General features: G+C 30.0%; 1 non-coding gene across 1 annotated transcript; it reads left to right on the forward strand.

Annotated features, from left to right (window-relative positions):
• The first annotated feature begins 2,922 nt into the window (after nt 1–2,922).
• Nucleotides 2,923–2,996, forward strand: TRNAA-GGC (transfer RNA alanine (anticodon GGC)). Its single transcript has one exon. It is a non-coding gene; the product is annotated as a tRNA-Ala (tRNA).
• The last annotated feature ends 11,808 nt before the right edge of the window (nt 2,997–14,804 follow it).

Genomic DNA, 14,804 nt, shown 5'->3' on the forward strand with positions numbered 1-14,804 from the left:
AAAAAAGTCCAGTGTTGTGTCAAAATACCTATGCTATATATAAATATATAAATTTAATATATATCGTAAGTCGCGCTTTCGAGATATGAAAAACGCAATTGTTGTTTTTGTTTTTTTGCAAGGTGTACCTACGAAGAAATGCTGTGCTCAAAGCTCCAGATTGTCTCAATCGGGTTCTGAATAAGATCTGCTGATAAGTATAAGGAAATTAATTTTAAATTAATTTTTTTCAGTTAGTTCCACGAGAAGAATGTTGCCACTGTTCAGAAACGAAAAAAACAGGAAACACAATAAATACAACTTGCAAAATAACCCCGTTTCGCTTTTATGCTCTTTAAAATTTTCTTGTAACAATTGCTCAACAGTTTCGTTTATATTGAGACATACTTTCTTTTTGTGAAATTAACTAGATATCCTCCTTACGATTTTTTAAAAATTACACTTAGAGCTGAACTTCGCATTTTAAATTTGTTAACGTTTTCATGGTTTTATGGAATTCATCACTAAAACCGCAACATGTAAAGCATTTCGAAATTCCACAATCGTGAAGTCATAATAATTAAAAGATTTAAAATTTTATAATTGTAACATAACATAAATAAAAATTTGAAATTTCAGATTTTATATTACTCCCAAAGACGTTTTTTCTGTGTTACCTGTATATATTAAATATTATGTTCTTCGCACTTAAAACATAAAATTCAACTCAAGAGCAATATCGCAAAATAATTTTAAATTGAGCATATCTTTTGAATTCCTGGTACACAGTCTCACGCGCTGGAGATAAAAATGTTTTTTCTGTACAGCGTTCACGTTGCTCGCTTTGAAACTCAAAAATTCGTTAAAGTTTTACAAAGTATGATATCGCTATTAAAAAAAATTCCAAGTTTCAAATTTGGTCTTCCAGATGCCTATATCGCAGTAGGATTACATCATTCAAAATTCGATGGCTCTAGGTACCGGTTATTTTATCATAATGCGAGAAACATACATACATGTATTCAGATTCTTCATTATTTCATTTCTTTAAATATAATACAGGGCGATAATATTTGGTGGCAACAATTTGAAAAGTGAACCGACATTCATAGTGAACCACCGCAAAATGCCAAAACGAAATTAATAACTCTTCTGGGCTAACGCCCTTCTTGCTAATAACAAGTTTTGCCTCCAAGGTTTCATTTTAAAACCCAATACTTTAAAAAATTAAACTTTAAAAAAGTTCATTAATTAAGTTTATTAAAATTAAACTTTAAAAATTACTTAAAAAAATATTTAGGAACTGTGGGAAACCGCCCCTGCACACGCCTATATAATTAAAATTAATTAAATTGTTAACTGATGTTAATCCTCCAGCTAATTGATGATAATTCTTTCCTACATAAGACAACTCGTATTTAAAGCTTTTCTTTATTTAGAGCAAGTTAAGAAAAAAGCAAATTAGGAATTGTTTATCCGAGATAAATTACCCCGAGTAATGCTTTAATTTGTTATTCAAAGTATTAATTAACTAATTTGTACTTTTAGATTAACTACTTCAAGCTTAATAAGAATTTTAATTCCCAGTTCCTTTTGCTAGCTTAAATATGTTTCTTATTTTAATTTTTATTTGCTTTTAGTTTTTGTATTCGTCCAGGGAATTACGTCATTTCTCCGATGTGACCGTGATGGAATGATTAGCATATCATTCCTGTATGTACACGTTTACCATCTCCAGTTACTCTGGATTATGGTGTAATCTGTTCCGAAGTAAAATCTCATTACTTGAATCTCATTTTTCTTTGAATTTAGAAGGTGGACGATAATTTATCAATAACGTAGGACAGGTACACTGGATTCATTCGATTAATTCCCTGGCAAGTGTAAGAAAGGTGACTAGGAATTAAGGTATTACCTTCCAATGATGATTAGCATCATTGGAAGGATGCATAAGCTGGATGGCATAAGTTGTCCCCCACTAGAATCACCAATGATGATTAGCATCATTGGCTCGACAAAATAAAAATCTTGTGTTAAAACTCCGGCAAAGGCACAGATTTTCCTTTAGATTACTTTTTATGTCATGAGCTCTTTTTGATCTCTATAACATTAATTTTGCGCTCTCAGCTGTTTATGAAAATGTGTTTAAGACCTGCATTAAAATCCCTGATGAAATGGGGATTTATTACCTTATTTTCGAGAGCTTTATCTGTGGATACTGATTTAAGTATTTTTAGAGCAATTTACTTTACCTAGAAATTTCAGTTACGGAGTATTCTGCCATAACTGAAAATGTCAGTTCCAAGAAGAGCTTCCAAAAATTCTGATCTTTCAGACTTATGTATATGAATGATCAATGTAAGAAAAATAGTAAGCTACTGGTTCATGACATTAAATTTGTGTCAACATACATGGTAGGTCAACTATAAATGAAAATTTGATTTTCAAATTGATCCTATGCTCACTATATTAACAATTTATCATATCTAGATAAAAATATCCCTGGAGAATATTATGAATTAATAACAAATTTCTCTGGAATACCCTAAGAAATAATTTGTGTTTACTTTATAAAAATTTCAAGTCTTCTTGAGAATAAGATCAGGAAAAATATTATAACTATTCAGAAATATTTTTCCCCAAACTTATATTTCCTATTCTATTCTTTAACTGGGAATTTTAATTATTTCTTCGAGCAAACGTTTTAAACTTTTTTTGTTCGCGACACAATTGAACAACTATATTTTCTTCTATGACTTCATGATACAATTTTAAAATCTTGCTCTTTTTTGCCATCTAACAGAGCTCTAAATATTTGAAAATGTTTTTAAAACTTGTTAACCATTCTTTTCCCTGCTAAGTGATGCTTCCATTAATGAAAGAATGAAGTATTTAAATTATGAAACTTTAGCTTATAAGGTATTTCTCCCGCCTTCCTAGCATGCCTTCGTGGTGTAGTGGTTCTGCACGCTGGGCCGGCATTCCAGAGGTCCATGGTTCGATTCCCGGCGAAGGCGATTGTTCATTTTTCATCTCTCTTGCTTTTCCAATTAACCCAATGTTTCTACAGTGGCGCCCGAACTAAAAGTGTGTTTGTTCATGATTCTCCTCACCCAGAATTTGGCGATTGGGTCCCCTAAAAACCACAGCCGCCCTTTAAAAGGGAGAGTATATAAGATATTTCTCCCGCCTTCCCAACTTGCCTTCGTGGTGTAGTGGTTCTGCACGCTGGGCAGGTATTCCAGAGGTCCGTGGTTCGATTCCCGGCGAAGGTTTCCAATTAACCTAATTTTTTAAGAAAAATTTAATAAATAAAAGAAGAAGATTAGTTTGTCATTATTTATTCTCAAGTTTTATTTCACTTTTACATTTACTGTGAAACTTTTTAAAATGTTTTTGTAATTTATTTATTTTTAGTTTATACTAAAGAAATTTATTTAATGGCCAGTTAAACCTATTAGAATTATTTGAAATAAATGCTGATAGTTTATTATTTATGTTAATAAATTAAGTTAAATAAGATAGAATTATCTCTCTAAAATCTATCTCTATCTGAAACAACTCAGTTCTAATATTTAATAAAAATTTGTGTTGTAAAATTTAATAAAATTTTTATTTTTGTATGGAAAACAGTAGACATTCATAAAAGATTCTAGTTAGAAAAAGAAAGAAATGTCTTTTGTAATTTAGAAAAGAAAGAAATGTCTATATCGTATTAGCTTGAAACCCGAGCTTGCTTATTGTTGTTCCACTCTTATCAAATTTTGACGCAGATTGAAATGCAGCTACCTTTACTTCTTTCTATAGATCAAGTTTTAATTTTCCTTGGCTTTTTTTGTTGACATGCAAGGCTGAAAACTGAGATTCGCATTGACAAGAGGTTGCAAAAGGAACTAATATCGTCTTTGCTGTCTTACTCATTCTGGGAACTCCCAGGATGCAATCTGAATTGAAAAGTTATGTTTTGGCATGTATGTAACCGCAGTTTTTAGCAAAGTGCGATAGAAGTCAAAGCAGTTTCTCCTCTTTTTACATTAAAGAAATCTGAGACATTTATTACTAATCAAACAAATTTTGAATTCACTGAAACTTGTTAGAGTTTGCTAAAATTATTTGTTAAAAAAGCAAACGAAGAGGAAAGTTGATCTGCTTTATTATTTTCTCTCAACCGACAAAAAGACATTTTTTAACCAAGTAGGAAACTTTATCAATGTATCAAATAAAATAAGTACCTCCATTGCACGGACGTTGTGAATACTTTAAAATTTCAAATAAATAATAAAGCATTTTTAGAAAAGCTTTTGAAGTTGTTTGTTCGTGAGTTAGTTAATTGTTAGTCGATTGATATGAAGCATGCACGAATTGGTAAATTGTTTAAAATAAAACAGGCGCTATTATGTGCCTAAAAGGAAGGTTGTCTTTATTGTGGTTGAAATATAATGAATTCTTGTACAGCTGAAAAAATGTTACAAAACAAACAAATAAAAAAAAATGTGAAAGCTTTCAGATTTTGTATTAGGCCCAAAGGAGCATAAAATTCAATTCAACGACAGTATCACGACAATATTTAAAAAAAGCATATCTTTAGAATTTCCGATAGACAGCCTCGCGCGGGAATTAAATTCATTTCTTCCGTACAGTGTTGCCATTACTCGCTTTGAAATCGTTGAGTTTGTTAATCAGAAATTCCTTAACGTCTTACAAAATATAAAATAAATCATAAAACAAATTCGAAATTCAAAATTCGTGCTTTCAAGTGCCCATTTTCTGAAGACTACGACCTGGAAGACTACGTTATTCAAAATCTGATGGCTCTATGTACCATTGTTTTTTCACAATGCGAGAAACAGACATGTATTCATGCAAACAGGAAGCTCATAATTATTTACCTACAAACATATGTACTTTTATTGACGCTTCGAAAAAAATTTAATAAATAAAAGATAGAGATTAGTTTGTCATTATTTATTCTCAAGCTTGTTTCACTTCTTATTTTTTGTCAATCTCAAGTTTCGTCATTATCTTCACTAAATTTGCTCTTAAAGTTTAGAAAGGTTTCATACTTCGTTTATTTTTAGTTTATAATTTTAAATATTATATATAAATTATATATAAATTTAGAAAGCTTTTGTAATTTATTTTTTTTAGTTTATAATAAAGAAATTAATTTAATGGTCAGTTAAACCTATTAGAATTGTTTGAAAGAAATGCTAAGAATTTAATATTTATATATTTTTATTTACGCCTCGAAGAAAAATTTAATAAATAAAAGAAGAAGATTAGTTTGTCATTATTTATTCTAAAGATTTATTTCACTCTTAAATTTACTCTGAAACCTTTTAAAATGTTTTCGTAATTTATTTATTTTTAGCTTATAATAAAGAAATTTATTTAATGGCCAGTTAAACCCATTAGAATTATTTTAACCCATTAGAAGAAATGCTGATAGTTTATTATTTATGTATATATATTTGTGCGTCGAAGAAAAATTTAATAAATAAACGAGAGATTAGTTTGAAAATATTTATTCTCAAGTTTTGTTTTACTTTTAAATTTGCTCTCAAAATTTAGAAAGTTGTCGTAATTTACTTTAGTTTAAAATAAAGAAATTGATTTACCGGTCAGTTAAACCTATTAGAATTATTTGAAAGAAATGCTGAGAATTTAATATTTATGTATTTTTATTTTTTAAAAATAATAATATTTTAAAATTTAGAAAGTTGTCGTAATTTACTTATTTTTAGTTTATAATAAAGAAATTTATTTACCGATCAGAATTTAATATTTACGTATTTTTATTTATGCGTCGAAGAAAAATTAAATAAATAAAAGAAAGAGACTAGTTTGTCACATTCTCAAGTTTTGTTTCACTATTAAATTTGTCCTGAAAATTTAGAAAGTTTTAATATTTTTTTTTTGTTTTATTTTATAATAAAGAAATTTATTTAATGATCAGTTAAACTTATTAGAATTACTTAAATGATATGCTAAGATTTTAATATTTATGTACTTTTATCTAGGTGCAGAAGAAAAATTTAATATAAAAAAGGAAGAGGTTAGAAGAGAAGGAAGATTATTTATTCTCAAGTTTTATTTCACTTTTAAATTTACTCTGAAAAATTTTTAAATGTTTTCATAATGTTTAGGGCCCACCAGCGGCCGAGCGGTAAAGTCGCTGAACATTGGTAGTTCGGTCCGAGGTTCGAATCCCGCGAAAGGGCTGGTTGCATGGGCGTTTTAGTGGTTTTCGCCATGTGTAACGTGTATACGAGCCAGTTTTCCTTAGAAAGTCCTCCACGAAGGCATCCCTTCCCTTAGGCAGATAGCCTTAGTGTGCTTTGCCATTATTAAATAAACCAAACCATATTGTTTAGTTTTAATTTATAATAAAGAAAATTTATATTATGATTAATTAAAGCTATTCGAATTATTTGAAAGAAATGCCACTAAAAATTTAATATTTAGTTGTCAATATATCTGAATTAAAACGCGTGACCAGTAAAATTTCTTACAGGTACTACAGATTTCAGATATAAAATTAAATATAGATTTGAATCTTTTTCTTTTGCGATATTATTATAATTGTTTGCATATGTTTTGATAAACGTATAGCAAGAGAAACTTAAAACTTGTTTAAAATAGTCTATATTTTTTTAATAAATTTTTCATTCTGTTAGAGGTGGGAAACAAATTCTGGTCGCGAGCTGTTTTTAGCATTCGGGCCATATGCGGTCTGAGGGCACTGCAAAATTACTTCTACTGGACGTTTCAGCGATTTTGGGACAATATAAGTTAAAATCTGTAGGTGATTTAAATTAAAATACCCATAAACTAAATTATTCACAGATGCTTATGATATTCATAGAGAACTGAATTTTGATAGTTACAATCATAAAGGAACACTAATGTTACCAACATAAAATATCGGTAAAATTTAAGTCTAGGATTCAAAAGTGATTTTTCAATTTCCTCCCTAACTTCCCTTCGCCAACCGTCGGAAAGACGGTTTATTCTAAACTCCACTCGAAAAGCGCCAAACCATAAAGCAATAGGCGTTTCCGAAGTCATTCACGTGTTCAGGATATTTCCACTTGAACGCTAGCGATGAATGCAGCCACGGTGTGAACACATAGTTTTTGATTTCACCACACAACAACCCTTAGGAATGCGTCGGCAGCCGTAATTAACGTGTGACGTCCGCATTCACGCCCCTGAAGAACTTTTCTAAGTTTCCAGTTTTGATCGTCAGTGTGAAAGACACCGTGCAGGTAAATTAGTCTTGGCATAATTCCGGTTGAACTGTTTTTCGGGATTAACTCGTCTTACGACTCTTGGAGAGCGGATGTTAACAGGTTGTATTGCTGTTGCTGTTGTCCTGGAGACAAGTTAATCAAAGACAGGATCTTTGTAGGAAAGAAGTCAGAATGGCTAAATTTTTCTCATTTTTCACAAATGTCGCCTCAAAGGAATGCAATTAAGAATATAATCTTGAAGACTAACAAACTTATGAAATGGAAAATTTAACGAAAATTAATTAAATTGAAACTTATGAAATTTATAAGAGATCTGGTTTTAGCTTAAAAAAATAAAAACGAAATCTCTCATTAAATTACATAAATTAAAGACATCGAATATAAGTTTATAAAGACATTAGGTTATTTGAAAGCAGGATACTTGAAAAATAAGCAACGCCTTCGCCGGGAATTGAACCACGGACCTCTGGAATACGCGTCCAGCATGCAGACCACTACACCACGAAAGCACGCTAAGAAGGCGGGAGAAAAACCTTATAAGTTATTTAGTTAAAAACCTATATTTTTCTGACCAGTGGTATAATAAGAAGGAAAATAAAGGTGCCTCCATTTCTAGTACCTCTGAAAATCCTGCAATAATTGTGATGTCATATAGCGGGCTGCAGCAAAGAAAATTTGTAAGTTCCATGTACCCCTGAACAGTAAATGTATGACAGCATGTCAGTGTGAAAGAAATTAGTTCATTCTTTCCAAGCAGCAAATAATTCGCAAATATTTTTTAAATTTGTTTTATTACCGAACGAAGAAAAAAAAAACTTTTGACACTTCAGGTTAATACGTGTGACGTCATTATTTGTAATATAATAACATTTTCAATTCAATATTAATAAAATAATTAATGTGACAATAATATATCGTGTCTTATACTAACCTGAAACAAAAAAAGTTGCCAACAGCAGCTGTTAAATTAAAATGCCGACATCAACGAACAATTTTCGACATACAGTGATGTCGCATGCAACCACGTACTTTTTTCAGTGTCAGAATATGACCGTATAAAATAATAATAAGTTTTATGTTTGGCACCGTTATTTTTATTTCATATTTCATAAAACTTACAAATTTTTTATTAACAAATTCTACGATTTGAAACGCTAGCAGTGGCAACACGTTTCGACAAAAAAAAGCATTTTTATCTCCAGCGCGAGAGACTGTTGCCACTAATAAGCGCGAAAATTTCAGCTTTCAGAGTTTTTAATTAACATCTCCGCTAACTAAAGTCTTACAAAGATGAGAATGATCGAAATATCTTAATACGAATTTTTGGAATACGGGGTTACGTCTCTCGAAATTCAACTCCCCGCCGTTCCTGAGGAGATAATGCCACAAACAAACAAATAAACAAACAGACAGACACGCACAAATTTTAATAGCATAGATTCTTAAATTTTTACTTAATTTTTAGTCAATAAATGTCTAATAATTAAAAGCGATAAGTAAATTTTATTTAAAGCAACTATTACGAAAAATCTGTGGTCACAAATTATTATTTCTCTACCACTTAAGTGATTCAAAAATAAACATTTATCAATTTTAACTTGTTCAAATATTTGGAACATGAATACTTTTCCCGAGATGTTTATCCTATCTGCATTATTTATTCGTTTAAATATTGCATACTTACTTATGTAATGTAATAAAATACCATCTTTGTCAAGAACTTATTTTCCTTGTAATCTTCAATTAATATCAGTTTTTATGTTCAGTAGTTAAGGATATTTATGGCTGAAAATTTTATGTCTTTGTTAAACATGCAAACATTAGAAATTTGTTTTCGGAAATTCGTCGGCCCTACGACTTTTTCAATCAATGATTAAAACTATCACCAAAATATATCAGGTATTCAAATTGAATTATTTATTCTGTTATTATATGCATTCGCATTTATTTATATTATCCAAACAAAAATATCTCACGTGTACACCACATGACTTATACGGAATATTAAATTATACCCTTTTTTCCCAGCATTTCATTTAAACTTATTTCCTCGAATTTCATTAGAGATAAATTTCTCACTCAGTTAATTCAGTTCTCACTTCCCGGCAAAGGGAAAAAATAACTCATATTTTCATTAAAAATTTATAAATATAGAAGAACATGAAACATCAAATGCAATTAAAAAAGCAATTTTTACAATTAAAATTACACTTCCCGCGCAAGAACAAGAAATTCGGCCAGCAAGCCAAGAAGGCAGATTTTTCGGTGCACAAAACTAAAAGTTTCTTTTTGGTCCCACTCGGCAAAAAGACACTGAAGGTGCAGAAAGACTTTATTTACTATTCTGCTAAGTTACAAATGTAAACAAATATGGCCGCCATGGTAAAAATAATTAGGCTTAGCCGCACTTAAACAACTTTTAAATTGTTGATAATTCTACAAATATTGTATGCAGATTAGCTAAAAGGCATAAAAACCTTAACCGGAAGATAAGAACAACATAAATCAACCATTTTTGAAGCAAAAGATGCGCAATTTACCAACATATAAGAATACAAGAAAACCGAGCTCACTGATCAGAGTAACAAAGTGGTTATATATATATGTGTGTGTGTGTAATATTTCTGAGAACATAGAAGAGTAATCAGTTTGCAGTCACCGTGGCTGGGAGTATAAGGCGGTATCCAAATGACGACAGAGAAATTAGTTGTTTTGATTCCACATCTTTATTCAATTCAAATGGCAAATCATTATTCTTTTAGATTCTCTAAGGTTAAATATGCAATTGTAATTTAAGCTAAATACGTAGGATTGACTTTAAATTTACTGCGTCATGGGAAGAGCGGCAGGAAAGGTCTTACAGCAATAGAAGGAGAGAGCAGTCTGACTAAAAATGGCGCGAACTCTGCATTTATAGTAGTTGTTACATAACATGCCAGAATGTTCTCGAAAGTACTGGTTTAGGGGAAAGATCCTGAAATTGCGGAAAGTTAATTAGAGGTTGCCTGGTTGCGTAGAGCAAAGCCATCGTATTTTTTATATATTACTCACACTATATATATATATATACTGAAAATGACGATTTAAAGGAAGAAATCATAAAACTAATTAATGTACAAGTTGATAACCAAATACCACCAAAATTTATTAATTTATATATTAAAAAGGCAGGCCTTGACTTTACTTTATAATTTTTTGGCTCTTTTGGATATGATAACATTACCTTAAACCTTAACTGGAGGGTAATGAAGGATATAAAAGAGTAGAGAAATTACTGTAAATTTTTATTGTAAATATTTTGTAAATATGTATATTTAATCAATACTGGATTCTTTCCTTTTACTAATAAAGGGCCAACTCTTTTCAAAAATCTCAATTATAGCCCGAATTGAGTGAAGATTTTAATCCTCTTCTTCTAATTTCCATACTTTAGCCAGTATTTAGTTAAGTTTTGATATACCAATCAAATCAAGTTCATTAAACTTTTAATATTTTCTTTCATCAAATTTAAGTTCTATTTAACTTCCTAAAGGAATTTTTGAGAAATTTCTGGGAATTTTTAGAGGTTTTTTAAGGACTTCATTTCAAAAAATTTTGGGAAATTTTGCTTTAAAACTTTAATATTAAAACATTTAAGTTTTTCTTAATTACTTTAACTTTTTACAATTTTCACACAAAATATATTTCACTTAATTTTATTTTCACAATTTTTCAACAGAACACACATTTCAAATTACAAACAGTTTACATTTTTATCACATACCACTTCACTTTAATTTCCTTCAAGCAAACATACATTGATTGGCTCAGTTACTTAACTCCCTAAATAATTGATATTACTACCTTTAGGATTTTTTAATTTAATTTAATTTAATTAATATTAATATTTACAAAAATTTTTTTCTATAACAAAGATAGCAGCTTGACACTCAACTTTACCTACATAAACGCCATCTATATAATTTGAAGAACACACTTACTTCTCTTTCACAACACTTTTGCAGACCCCAACACTCATATAGTAGGTAAGTTAGAATTAAAACTTACTATTTACTTGCTTTAAGTATATTTTTTTTAAAATTTTTTTATGTAGTATCTAAGTATTTTCTAAATATGAAATTATATTTTTTTAATATATATTTATTTTAAAAATTGTGAATTAGTTCTTTTTGTTTCTTTTTGTTTTTTATTTCTTATTGGTTTATATGGATTATGTATAGTTCTTTTATAGTTTCTTTTTATTAATATGCATATTCGTGTAGGGGAAGTTTCTGTAGACAAGGATTTCTAAAATATATTGGTTTCTAGATTTTTTTATTATTTTATAAAAAATTAATTTTTAGAAAAATTTAATTTTTTAAGAAAAAATTTAATTCTTGACTTTACTTGCTTGTTTCTCAAAAGACTTCATTAGTATTTTCCTTTTTGAACTTTAATTCTTAAATGTTAATACTTAAATGTTAATTTCTAAGGGTACCACTCTATTGAAATTACTTTTGGTTTTGAGTTTTACCCTTGACTGCATGAATGACGAAACACGAATTGAATGATTGGAGAGTTAGGTTTGGAGGCAACTTCCCCTTGATAAGTCTGTCTCCTCTCTACTCTACGATCATTCACATATGCATTTTTTAAAAAAAAATTGTTTAATTTAATTTTAATTTATTAAATTAGTAGATTTATTTTCATGGATAAATTTTGCACTTGATTTGCTTATGCTTCTGAATTTAAATGATATTGCAGATTAGTTCGAGAATTAAATCTTTTACTTGTTTGCATATTTTAAAATTATTTTAAATTATTTGGGCTTTTTTTCCTTTTTTTAGAATTTAAATTTGCTTTTCTACTTTTTTACTTTTATACGTATTTGTTTAGAATTTAAATTTCTTTAAATTTAAAATTAATATATATATATATATAGACCAAAATTGGTTTTTTTTTAAATTATTATTACTACCTTGCTTGATATATTATTTATATATTTATATACTTTTGATGCTGCCGATTGCAACCAAAAAAGCGGTGCCCAACAACATGTTATAACACTCCTATAAACAAAATTTCAACGTTCTGAGGCTACTCGTTTTTGAGTTATCTGAGATACATACATATTTACGCCAGGGAAAAAAATCTCTTTGAATCCATTTTAAATCAGTTTAATAATTCGTTTTGGGGAAAAAGACTCCTTTATTCTGTCTTTACGTACAGACGTCACACAAAACCATGGTTAAATTGTATAAGATAGCGATCAAAATGAATGATTCGTTGAAATATGGTACCTGGAATTTTTCGTGATTACAGTACTTCCTTTACTTCGTGCAAGGAAGTAGAAAACGATAACTGCATAGAAGGCATTTTTAAAGCGGGTATTTTAAATATAAATAAAGCATTAAAATTAAACTCTTTAATCGAGTGTTATATCAGCTTTTGCTTCTCACAATGTAAAGGAAAGTTAATTTTATTATAATTTTCTTGAATTCATTTCCACACTTTATTAATTAAAAATTTTTAAAATGAAACAGTGCCTAAAAGGTGTGAAAGAGAGCAATACCTTTTTTAAAGTAACGTATAACACGCACCTATAATCTCAGACTATATATATTAATTTCTAAGTATATTCGCTTTATAACGCGTACCTTTTCCTTTACGAAAAAAAACCTGAAAAATACACGTGCGATGCTCTTATCTTTAGAAGTCATCCACTCGAAAATTTTTCACACGCGTTCGAACAATGTCATACTGAATTGCTAAGCAGGACGTGTGTAAGATGAAATGGGTTGTATTCAATGCAGATGTGCACAAGAATGATATTCTAGGGTTTCGAGGAAAGGAGGCAGAATTTGGGGTAAGAATTGCCTCCCGACCCGAATGCATTCGGGGAATTATGAGTCATGTGTATTGTCCTTCTATAGTTATTTTAAAACCTGATTTTGAAATGAACATCGAAGACTTAGTAAATCGCACTTACTTTAGTTGAAATACAGCTAATTTAGTGTTGCTTTTAGTGGTAAATATGCCTAGTGCCAAACGAAACAACACAGTTCTGGTTACAAATGCAAAGTCATACAATTTGTGAGAGAAAATGGAAATCGTGCTGCTGCAAGGATGTTTGGTGTTGGTGAAAGATGGAAAGGATGATGATCATTTATTTATGGATCACAGTAACAATCATGGTGAAGATGAAAGAGAATTCGATGAGGTGCCTTAAGATATAACGGAAGACGAACATGACCAACTTTTCATGTTGTTCGATAATGAAAATTTTTAAGCTCGTTCGGTTATTTCTTTTAAATAAACAGCATTTAGGTACATGTAAAAAATCTAATTTTTATTTGCTGATTTTTTCTTATTTTTAATCTATCATTTTTATATCCTGCATATAATGCCCACCCGTAAATTTCGATCTTATTTTTTGTATTAAAATAAATTATTTGTTACGGTAAACATAACTTTCTTCTCAATGCTTATCTACATTTGTTGCTTTAAAACCCGCATAATTTGCATGTGGCTGTCTGCATTACAAGGATAGGTATCATTCCTTTGAACACACTTTCAAGTAAACAGGAAATTCTGGTAATAAAAATAGAATGTTTTAGTGTTTAAATCAAACTGAAACTACAGTGTTCTTATGTTCCATTATAATTAACTGAATAAAAAGCTTTCCTCAGAGGCATTGCTAAAGAATACAAAGAAGATTACATCGAAAGAAAGCGTACATTGTAAACAAATGTTTGTATCCACTCCAGCAAAAGATTTCTAATAAGTTTAATCTCGAAAATCCTTGGTGAATTGAACTTATTAGAGGCAGAGAAGAACTTTTCCAAGAGCCATTTAAAGCAAGTCTTATTACTCTTCTTTTCAAAGGATTTTCAATCAAGAGGAGGAAGAGTCCATTGGATGTACACAATGATGTTTTGCCGTTTTTCTTTTTTTTTTCTTCTTCTGTAAGCTTTTTGTTTATTTGAAATGTCCTGCAAAACAGAATTGCTGTTGTTACAACTTTCTACTTTGTTGCAATTTAGAGGGCAGACGTAAGTTAGTGAAAAGTCCACATGTTTGCGTGACTGAGTTCGTATTTTTCTTTTCCCTCCAATTCCTTCCGCTAGACAAAGTCGCGGATTAGTAGAAGACACTATTTATTTACTAAGAAATATGACACAGAAATTCGTTGACGCTTTGTAAACGATGAACTTTATTTTTTGCTTCTTCTCCTTCGATGATGACATAAGAAAAGAGGGTTTCTGTTCAGTAAACATTTTTCCCCGCTGATATCTTTATGAAGACATGTCGTAAGTGACTGGTCAGAAGGCATGTCTCTTTTTGAGTTGTAGCCAAGCTGTTATTTTAATCCCTTTTGAGTACCACTTAGTTTTTTTTATAAATGCTGCGAAAATAAATATACGCTGGGGACTTTTTCATAAATTTTTAGCCCAAAGGGCGGCAGACCAGAAGGGCTGTTAATTTCGTTTTGGCATTTTGCGTCGAATCACTATAAACTCGATTTTCAAATTGTTGCCAGCACATATTTTCGCCTTGTGTTACATTAAAAGAAATTAAATAATGAAGAATCTG

Source organism: Stegodyphus dumicola, chromosome 4 (assembly GCF_044657685.1).
Source record: "Stegodyphus dumicola isolate Sdum_Otavi_A_Nest chromosome 4, ASM4465768v1".
Classification (NCBI taxonomy): Eukaryota; Metazoa; Arthropoda; class Arachnida; order Araneae; family Eresidae; genus Stegodyphus; species Stegodyphus dumicola.